This window comes from Piliocolobus tephrosceles, unplaced genomic scaffold (assembly GCF_002776525.5).
Source record: "Piliocolobus tephrosceles isolate RC106 unplaced genomic scaffold, ASM277652v3 unscaffolded_30300, whole genome shotgun sequence".
NCBI classification, from domain to species: Eukaryota; Metazoa; Chordata; class Mammalia; order Primates; family Cercopithecidae; genus Piliocolobus; species Piliocolobus tephrosceles.
Window position 1 is genome coordinate 1,487 of NW_022313534.1, and position 10,875 is coordinate 12,361.

At 51.7% G+C, this 10,875-nt stretch overlaps 1 pseudogene; it reads left to right on the forward strand.

The window, feature by feature from the left end:
• The first annotated feature begins 2,890 nt into the window (after positions 1-2,890).
• The window catches only part of LOC113222288, an 8,202-nt pseudogene continuing 217 nt past the window's right edge, over positions 2,891-10,875 (forward strand).

Consider the following 10,875-nt stretch of genomic DNA (forward strand, 5'->3'; position numbering starts at 1 on the left):
AAAAAAATCTTAGGTAATACAATATTTCATTTAAAATTTACAAAATTCCATTACATTCATGATTTCATTTCATCCTCAAAACAATCTCCTGAGTTAGGCAGAACAGGTATTACTAACAACTAACTCCATTTTACAGGTAAGGGAACTGAAGTTCACAAAGTACTTGGACTTAAGAAAAGCTTTAATAAGGCCACATATCGAAACCAAATCCTCTGCTCAAAAGAACTAGAATAAGTTATCTTTTACATATTATTCATACTTATATCCTGTCAACATCCAAAAATGTTTTGAGGTAGCCTGCAATAATAGACACCTATCCAATAAAAACATTAAAATGAAAAACAGGTGGGAAAAAAAACAGCAGGTAACATGGGAGACAGACAAAGGTAGATACCAAAGACTGAGACTTAGAATCTAAGAAAACTTCATCTCTGACCTTCCAGTTCCAGGGAGACAATACTAAAGGAAACAAGATGGTTTATAGACTCCTAAACTGACAAAAGAGAGGTTGCATCAGTTCTTAACTATGAAACACTCCTGGCAGCCACAGCAAATCTCTAGGACAACATACCAATGGCATCAAAGCAAGAGTATACTTCAGTGATAGAGTGAATTAAGTTCCCTGTTTGGGACCCAGGCCAGGGCTAGAGAGAACAACTCTGAAATGTAGAGCTCAAAAATATATCCTCTGTCGGCCAGGCACAGTGGCTCACACCTGTAATCCCCAGCACTCTGGAAGGCCGAGGCAGGCAGATCACGAAGTCAGGAGATGGAGACCATCCTGGCTAGCACAGTGAAATCCTGTTTCTACTAAAAATACAAAAAATTAGCCGGGCGTGGTGGTAGGCGCCTATAGTCCCAGCTGCTTGGAAGGCAGAGGTAGGAGAATGGAGTGAACCCAGGAGGTGGAGCTTGCAGTGAGCGGAGATCCTGCCACTGCGCTCCAGCCTGGTCAACAGAGCAAAACTCCGACTCCAAAAAAATAAAATATATATATATATATATACACACACACACACACACATACACACTGTGTCTTCTCCATACCCAAGTGTCCCCTTCTGTGAGAGACTTTCTTACACCTTTGCAGGGAAGAGAATTTTTCTCTGCTATATTTGCTTGAAAGAATTAAAGGTGTAGGGCAAAAATTCTTGGAAATTATGTCATTTACAATCCTCAAAAGTGAGAAAAATAAAGCCCAGAAGAGAAGACCTTCCAGGGAAGTTCCAGAGCCAGAGGTAGACCCAGTACATTGTTTCTGTTTTTGTTTTGAGAGGAAGTCTCACTCTATGGCCCAGGCTGGAGTGCAGTGGACCCATTTCACTCACTGTAACCTCCGCCTCCTGGGTTCAAGCTATTCTCCTGCCTCAGTCTCCTGAGTTGCTGCGATTACAGGAGCCGACCACCACGCCCAACTAATTTTTGTATTTTTAGTAGAGACAGGGTTTCACCATGTTGGCCAGGTTGGTCTCGAACTCCTGACCTTAAGTGATGCGCCTGCCTAGGCATCCCAAAGTCCTCCGATTACAGGCGTGAGCCACCGCACCCAGCCTACCTGGTAAGTTTTAATCAAGTACTCTGAACTATGCAACAAACACTAGGAAGTAATAGAAAGAAAATTAATCTAAAAACCCTCTGGAGAGTCAAAGAATTGCAGATTTTAATAAGCATGAATACTTGAATTCGTGGTATTCAAAAACGACCTCGCACTTACCCGCATGTACAAACTACCTGCCCACCTCTATCAGAGCATTTTTTCAAGCTGTGCTACAGTTAACTATGTACTGCCCAAAGCCAATCTGTCCCTGCAGATCATAAGCTCTTAAAGACCAGGACTTCAGGAGAACAATCAAAACTTCAGAGAGAAGGGAGCCACCGAAACAGAGTTCATAGTAAAGGGTCGGCAGGAGCTGATGACTGGAGGTGGGCTGTAGCCTTGGGGTCTGGGACAGCGGAGGGCAGAGAAGGCAAAAGGGCCTGCATGACATGCTACAGGGCTAGGAGCCACAGCAGTGGTGATTAGTTCAGTTTTGTCTCGTATGCCTGTTACTTATACACCATCTCTTGTTCAGAAAGAATTTCGGGTTGAGTATTTGGACTCCTTGAGCCTTCTGCTGTTTGTCTCCGGGACGTTTAACACTCTTAAAAGGGGAAAACTGTCCAGTTCAATTATGCTTCCTGGGATATTACAGGTTTTTCAAAGGTTTGACGAAAGCATCCACTAAGGAGTAATTCCACTTTCTCTGGTGGCTGAGAAATACGTGTCTGAGGGACCCCATCAAGCTGAGGTCGGAGTCTCCCCACCTATGGACCTCACCCTGGCTCCCCCCTCATAAATCTGACCTCTAACTGTAACTGCCTTGGCCTCATTCCGTGGGTGTGGATGCTCCTGCGTGAAACGCATTTTCAGCCCGCCAAATTCTTGGGAGAGTTTCTTCCACTCTCCAGGCGCTGAGAGCTACAAAATTCAATCTGGCTTTCCAGATTTTTTTTTTCTTCCTAACTAACGGAAGAAATCAAGAAGTGCCAGGCAGAAGGGCCCTGCTCCCACCAATCAGAGCCCAGCGGAAAGCTAGAGCAGGAAGTGCGGCGGTGGGACGCGCGGTGACAACCCCTCACCCCCCAGGCCTGGGCAGAGGTCGGTGAGGCCACTGCGGACAGCTCCGGGCCCGCGCCTTTCGCTTTCTCACGCCCAGCAAGTGAGAGGATAGGGCGGGGGCAGTGCGCCCCCAGCAACCGCGCACTCCGCGCACAGACCCTCACTACACGCGCCTCCCAGGCGGGTCGACCCAGACAAGTCACGGGGTGGCGCATAGCCCCACTGGCAGGGCAGCCGGGACTCACGCGCGCGGGTCCACGCAGTCACCTATATAAGTGACAAAACACTCAGGAAGCCATCATACAGGGCCAGGAAAGAGCCCCCACCCAGAGTCACGGACTCCCTCGTCTGAGGGTCCGCGCAGTCCCCTCGGTGAGTCTGGCGAAGCAGTCTCACTGCGAGGGAGGGCGGGGAGGGCGTTGGAGTCTCCACACGCGGTGACCCGGACCCCGTTCCATGAGTGGGTCCATGCAGGGCTCACTCTGCCGCACGCGGGGACCAGCCAGGCCGCGGAGGACCGGGCAGAACCCAGCGCCCGGGTCCATGCAGTCCCCTCCGCGGCAGACGCGGGGAGCAGGGGACCAGTGGGGGCCGGCCCTCACTCGCAGGGTGCCCGGGACCCCCGCGCTGGCCCCCGCGGTATCGCCAGCAGACGCCAAGCCCCCGGTGCCACCCGAGGCGGAGACAACGCCCAGGCGCACGGCCCCGGATCCCGACCCCGGACCCTGCGGAGCCCAGCTCGGAGCCGCCACTCCCGGCGCAGAGACCCCCGCCTGGTCCGGAGACCCTGTCGCCCTCGCCCAAGTCTCACCTCCGGCCGCCGCCTCCCAGTGCTAGCTCCTCCCCGCGGCGCCTAGGCCGACTAGAGCACTGCTGAGCAGCCGACAGAGACGCCGCAGCCTCAACAAGGGAGACCCTGGGCGGGGCCTCCGCCGCCGCAGCCGCTTCAACCCGTGTTCCCCGCTCAGGATCCGGCTCGGATCAAGGAGCTGCAGCTGGCGCTGGGCTGAGGCCAGGACACACACCACGCAGGTGTAGAGGGCCCCGCCCGCCGCCCGCCGCCCCGCCCCCCGGCCAATGGGGAGCGAGCTGTGCAGAGCAGGCGGGGCCTTAGGTAACAGAGGGAGGTTGGGTCGGGCGGCGCTGGGACAGGGCATGCTGGGTCTCGGAGAGGACCGGAGCCAAGAGCTGGCCAGATCCTGGCCTCCTAGAAGACCCAGCTCAACGTCCACCTGGAGTCTGCTCTACAGGACACGCTCATCTCAAGCCCAGAACTCAGGCTTTTAGGCCAGAGAGGGAGAGACAGGCTTGCTTTACAAAAAGTGAAACTGAGGTCCAACGAATAGGATTGCCTGCTGCCAGAAGTCACTGTAGTCCCATTCACTCGTTCACCTTGTCATTCAGCAAACATTTGGAAGCACGTATGGTGAGCGTTAGGAGTGAAGTAGGGCCGGGTGCGGTGGCTCGCGCCTGTAATCCCAGCACTTTGTGGGGCCAAGGCAGGTGGATCACTTGAGGCCAGGAGTTCAAAACCAGCCTGGCCAACAAGATGAAACCCCATCTCTGCTAAAAATACAAAAACTTAGCCGATCGTGGTTGCGTGTACCTGTGGTACCAGCTACTGGGAAGGCTGAGGCAGGAGAATCGTTTGAACCCGGAGGAGGAGGTTACAGTGAGCTGAGATGGTGCCATTGCATGCGCTCCAGCCTGGGCGACAGAGTGAGACTCTGTCTCCAAAAAACAAAAAATAATAGATGGGAAGTAGAAGCATACTTAGGCCTTCCCTGAAGGAGCTCGGCCAAGGAGTACCTGAAATGTCTCTGCATCTTTTTAAGGTCTGATAAAGGAACCAGGAGCGAGAACTAATCACTTCCCTTTCCTGCCTCAGAGCTTTCGTGTGTTTGCTGTTCCTCACCTGAAATGCCAAGTACCAATCATATTCATTGATTTATAGAAATGAGGTCTAACTATATCGCCCAGGCTGATCTCAAACTCCTGGCCTCAAGCTATCCTCTTGTCTCAGCCTCTCAAAGTGTTGGGATTACAGGCATGAACCACTGTCCCCAGCCCTGATCGTCTTTAAAACCTCTTTCATCATCTTTTTTGAGCTTCCTGCATCCTGTGACTCCACCCCGTTGGTTTTCCTGTACTTCCATAGCTGCTCCTCTGTGGGTACCTGGGACCCACCCCCTTCTCTGCCCAACTTGTATATGTCTGGGCTCAGGCCAAATGCCCTTCCATTTGCAATGGGCACTGCAACAGGAAATCTCATGCCCTTCCGGGCTTCACAAGCTATCCACATCCTCTGCTGCCTGCCAGAGACATCCATCCCAGTCAGATGCCCAGCCCTCACCTTTCCCAAAGCCCCAGTTGGACACAGGGAAGCATCTCAAATTTTCCGTGGGCCAAAACAGAGTGCTTTATTAGTGCCCTAACTTGCTCATCCATATTCTTGTGATTCTCTGTAAACAGCTCCTCCATCCACCCAACTGCAGAGGTGAAAAATCTCAAATCCTCCTCCAGTCCTTCCTCCTGGAACCTCTCATGCAGCCCTCTACCTTCCTAGGACGCTGAGCACCCCTCACTCCCAGCGCTAGCTGGGGTGCTGTCTGAATGGCTGCCACCCACTAGGCATGAAGTGTGACCTCTCGCCCAGTGTGGTGGCTTACGCCTGTAGTCACAGCACTTTGGGAGGCTGAGGCAGGTAGATCACTTGAGCCCAGGAGACTGGGTCCAGCCAGGACAATATGGTGAAACTAAAATACGACAATTAGCCAGGCATGGTAATACATGCCTATCATCCCAGCTACCCTACCCAGGAGGCTGAGGCAGGAAAAGTGCTTGAACTTGGGAGGCAGAGGTTGCAGTGAGCCAAGGTCACACCACTGAACTCCAGCCTGGGCAACAGAGTGAGACTCTGTCACAAATTAAAAAAAAAAAAAAAAAAGGAGGAGTAGAAGAAGAAGAGGGAGGAGGTGGAGGAGGAGGAGGAGGAGAAGAAGTAGTAGTGTGACCTCTCTAAGGCAAGGCAGTGTCCCACTCTGATTCACTTCCATGTGTAAAACAGGACCTGCACCCTGAAGGCACTCACTCAGGGAGGCTGCTGGGATGGGTGGATGAACAGTTAAGGTCTTCGTGGTGGCTGGGGCTGACCCCATCCCCATTGCTCTTTCCACACACACCTGCACTCTCATCACTCCCACGCTCACACCCACCACTGAAAGCCTGGCCCCTAATCTGATTTGCCTAACAAGGTCCCCAGATGAGCAACACATGCTTCCCTACCTCTCCCCTGCTAGGGCCCCACCGTGTTCTGGGATGTACTCAGGGATCAGGAGAACAAAACCTCAAGGAGTGAAAGGACATTCCAAGGTGCAGGCCTCTGCATCCTCCTCCATGCCCTAAACCCTGCCTGACACACCCTCACCCCTGTACCTGGCCAGCTCCTACCAACCCTTAAAGTTTCACCAAGTTCAGTGGTGGCAGCCACACCCTAAAGTGACTGACCCCCCCAAAGACCTATGCCCTTACATAGTCTTCCTGACCTTGGGTACGAAAAAAACCGGTGACTGGCTTCTAAACCACAGAGCCTGGCAAAGTAAAGGGATATCAGCGTCACAGTTCATCACCTTCGCACACTAGAGAGAAAGCTTTCACCTGCAGGGGCTGCAGGAGGGAGCTGCTGTGCTGAGGTCACCCCCCAGTATCCGGGCCCCAAACAGGCGCCACACCACACCCCCCAGCCGATGGGGGCCCCCGATCGCCGGGGGCTGGGGGACCCAGACCACCGCCATCCCCGCCGCCCAGCCGCCGCCACGCCCTGCCCCCCGGCGGATGGCGGCCCCTGATCGCCAGGGGCTGGGGGACCCAGACCCCCGCGATCCGGGGCCCCCAGCCGCCGCCACGCCCCGCCTGTATTGGGAGTCATATCATACTCTTCCCCCTGAATATTAATTACATTATCCCAGGTGTGTGCCTACTCCCAGCCATATTGCCTGTCTCATTCTCCCCTCTCGGGCAGAAATTTGAAACAATATCACTGGTGCCTGTACACCTTTTGTGATGTTTAAAGTAACATCATCCTCTCCCCGGTGGATATCAGGAACAAGTCTATTAATTATTAATATTCATAAATGTAAAAAATATTAATACTAATAATCAATATTAATGATCACAATAAACCGCAAAAATTGATAGTGCATTAAAATGTTAACAATTTGGAATGGTAATTAATATTAATATCACCATTAATAATCAAATAATGATATCCGCAAAGAATGTTACTTAAATCAATACAAAGCGGTGCTGGTAAGAAAATAATGATTAGTATTAGGGACTAATAATATTGTTCAATGACATTGATATTAATAATACTAAGCGTGCATAATCAGGTACTTAAAATAATTCTCCAAAATTAACAATGGTATCCTATTATTAGTACTATTGATAATTATTAAAATCGATCATTGATGTGTGATAACCATATTATTACTCCTAATACCACAGGCAGGGTACACGTACCTGTGGGCTCCCAGCCGCCGCCACGCCCCGCCCCCACCTGTGTACCCAAGAGCCTGGGCACTGAACATTCAGACAAAACGTCCAGGGTGAGAGTGTTCACGTCCCAGCATATGTGTTTGAAAGCAGGGAACTGAGATTCTTCTGAGTTAATGCAGGCGATTGGGCCAAAAAACAAGGCACATCCACCTGTGAATGGGATGCGCTCCCAGCTGGCGGTGCAGAGGCTGTAGATATGAAAGAACTCACTTCCCTGCACACTGAACTGCATCAGCATCTCCACATCGACCGCACCTGGGCTCTGCTCGCCCCTCACAAACTAGAATGACAGTGGCTGCTTCTGGACAGAATGTCAAGGATGGATGGACAGACATCCTGGACACACACTGTACAGAGATCAGGGGCTGGGCAGGGGGAAGCGGCACAGCCTTGGGGCCAGTAGGGGCAAGGCCAGGAAGCCTCGGTGAAGGCCTGCATCATCCTCATCCAACAGAAGCAGGAGCGGCCACCCAGTGTGGGCTGCAGCTGCGGTGAAGTGGCCAGTGGGACATAGCAGGAGGCCATGGCCAGCCTTACCCCCAGCCCGGGAGGAGGGCCCCATCTGCAGGCACTGCCCCGGGAGCCGGCATCCTGAGACCCCAGGGAAGGTGGGAAATTGCCCATGGGCTTTGGGCGCTCAGGCTGGAGGTGGTGAGACCTCGAGGCCCTGCAGTCGGGGAGGCGAGGGCAGAGGTGGCCAGACTGCAGCTCAGTGAAGGGCTTTGGCAGGAAAGGCCTGCAGAGGCTGCCTCGCCAGCCCGGGGGAGGTTGCTTCCAGCCCAGAAGCTCCACAGGGCCCTCGGTGGTGATGCCTAACCTTGTCCTCTGACAGAGGACCATCGAGACAGAGTCACTCAAACCTCTGCCAAGCTCTGCACCCAAATGAAGCTGGTACCACAGACGCTGAGGCAGGCAGTGCTCATCTCAACTCTGTACAAGTGGTTTCTTTAGCCAGTTCTCCAAATTCTTAATGACAAACCACACTAAACGTGGGTTTTCAGTATCACCTATGCTCATAGCTATGTATAAAGTAACTATCACAAGGAAAACCAGGTGGTGAAGCCAGGAGGAGGAAATCCCCACGACGAGTCAAGAGAACACCGATGGATGGTTGGCTCTTCCCGGCTGAACCCAGGAGCGCTTGTCTGGGCTCACCTCCGTTCTCATTTCCAGATTTATTTTGACTTTCACACAATTTCATTATGAAAATGTTCTAACATATTTAAAAAGTGGAAGAACAGTACAACGAGTGGTCAAGTTTTCTCCACGTGGAGCTCCAACAACTGCTAACATTTTGTTAGATTTGCTTTCTCATTCTCTCTGTAGATCAGACAGAGAGACAGATTTGTTTCTCCTCTGGAGCCACTTGAAGGTGAGAGGCTCCTGCTGCCTCACCGAGTCCTCAGACACACATTCCCTAGGAACAAGGGCCCCTCTGCAGCCGCAGTACTATCATCAGCTCACCTCAGTCCCGGGGCGGGGGAGGGGGACGCACTGTGCACCCTCCCAGCTCTCCTCCGCCCCTTCCCTCAGGCTGGCCCAAGAGCAGCCTGGACAGTCAGGTGCTGGGGACACCGAGCTGCCCCTCCTCGGCCCACAGCCTCAGGCCACCTGTCTCATCTGTGACTGAGAAACAGAGCTGCAGCTGAAGGCGGGAGGCAGGACACCCTGGGATCTACCCATGGCCAGGCCGAGCTGCTCTCATCACTCGAGCTTCACTTTCATCACTTGCTCTACCAAATAAACTAGAATGAAATACGCCACGTCCTCCTTTCCACACACTCCCAAGCCTCCCATCCCACTTCCCGGCGCTGACCCCATAAGAACACTTTGTGCATCTTTCCAGGTATTTTCTATCCTCCTCAAGCACAGAACCACATTCAGAGTGAATTTTTATTTTTATTTTTTAACAGAAATGGCACCAGGGCAGATGATGATTTTTTGTATCACTTCTTTACTTTCTTGGGCATTTTCCGCACCAGGACAGATGGGCTCTGCTCTCCTTCCTCCCCACACAAAGCTGCCTCACAGCAGCCACACACAGAGCTGTAAACCCTCGCAAGACTGTGGGTGTCCCGGGCTGCCCCACGTCCCCAAAGACCAAGGGGTCACAGCTCCACATTGTCCAACAACACTTCAGACATGGCCTCGAGCCTGGGAAGCCGGCTGGCCAGCCCAGGCCAGCAACAGAATAGAGGTGTGAGAGGTAACATCTGCACTTCTTTAAAAAAAAAAAAAAAAAAAAGACAGATATTCAGTGCCACATTTAAAATGGTCATGGTGGCCAGGCACAGTGGATCATGTGTGTAATGCCAGCATTTTGGGAGGCCAAGGTTGGCAGATCACTTGAGGTCAGGAGTTCAAGACCAGCCTGGCCAACATGGTGAGACCCCTGTTTCTACTAAAAATACAAAAATTAGCTGGGCATGGTGGCAGGCGCCTGTAATCCCAGCTACTCGGGAGGCTGAGACACAAGATTCTCTTGAACCCTGGAAGCAGAGGTTACAGTGAGCTGAGATTATGCCACTGCAATCCAGCCTGGGTGACAGAGCAAGACTCTGTCTCAAAAATAAAAATAATAAATAATAACAAAAGAAAAAAATAGATATGCATTCCTAGTCCCTTGGAGCTGCAGCAACAAAGCTGGTGATATATTTTGGGTGTTTCTAAACAATGTATTCCATGAGCTACACTGCAAGTCTCAACCTTGACCCTGCTACAGTAATCATCTATTACAAATTAAAACAAGAGCCATAACTGTCTCCTACTAAAATATTCTAATTGAGACATGTTAACAGAATACATTTCTTTGGGTGAGAAAGTATCCACCAGGGTGGGGAACAGACGGCCCACCGATTGTGCTGCGGCCCTAACCACCAAGGACTCACGAATCATCCACAGCAAGGCTGGTGACTCAAAAAGAACACTAAATTGCTCTCTGACATTAATTCTTAAACCTTGAGAAACCAAAGTTCTCTGTAACAAACTTGAAAAAGGATGGTCAGAAGAAGCTCAGCAGAGATGCACCAACTCTTACCTGGGAGAGACACCCCTTGCTAATCACGTCTGGATTAACGGATGTGCTAAAAGCATCTCTTCCAACAGGGACACAGACTGCAAACAGGAATGCCGTGAGCACCTTCCCCAGATAACCCAGTCCTGACCCATCCACCCCTCAGGAGGTCCCCAGACAAGTCCAATAAGGAAATGACCCCACAGCAGATTCAGGTGCAGGCAGTGAGGGTAGTGGCGTCAGGGAATTCCGCCGTAAACCTTGGCAGCACGCAGGGAGGTGTACCCAGCTGGACAGGTGAAGTCAAAAGTGCAGGAAGATATGGCCATTCCAAATATGCAGGGCATTCCAATTTTGTTAAAATGAAACCCAGCCTTTGAAAAGGCCCGGACTTCCCACAATGTGTGGTATTTATAGTGTGGAGGGCACTGTAGAGAAGTTATCAGAGGGGTCCTGATGGCAAGATCCACGGAGGCTCTGCCATGTGCCAGGCATGAGACAACTATTTACATAAAACACCTCATTTCACCCTACACAGAGTCCACAGACTGCTCCACAGTCTCCCAGGCAAGAGTTGGTGCATCTCTGCTGAGCTACTTCTGACTTCATCCTTTCTCAACTGCTTCACGTTTCACCCTACACAGAGTCCACAGACTGCTCCACATTTCACCCTACAGAGTCCACAGACTGCTCCACATTTCACCCT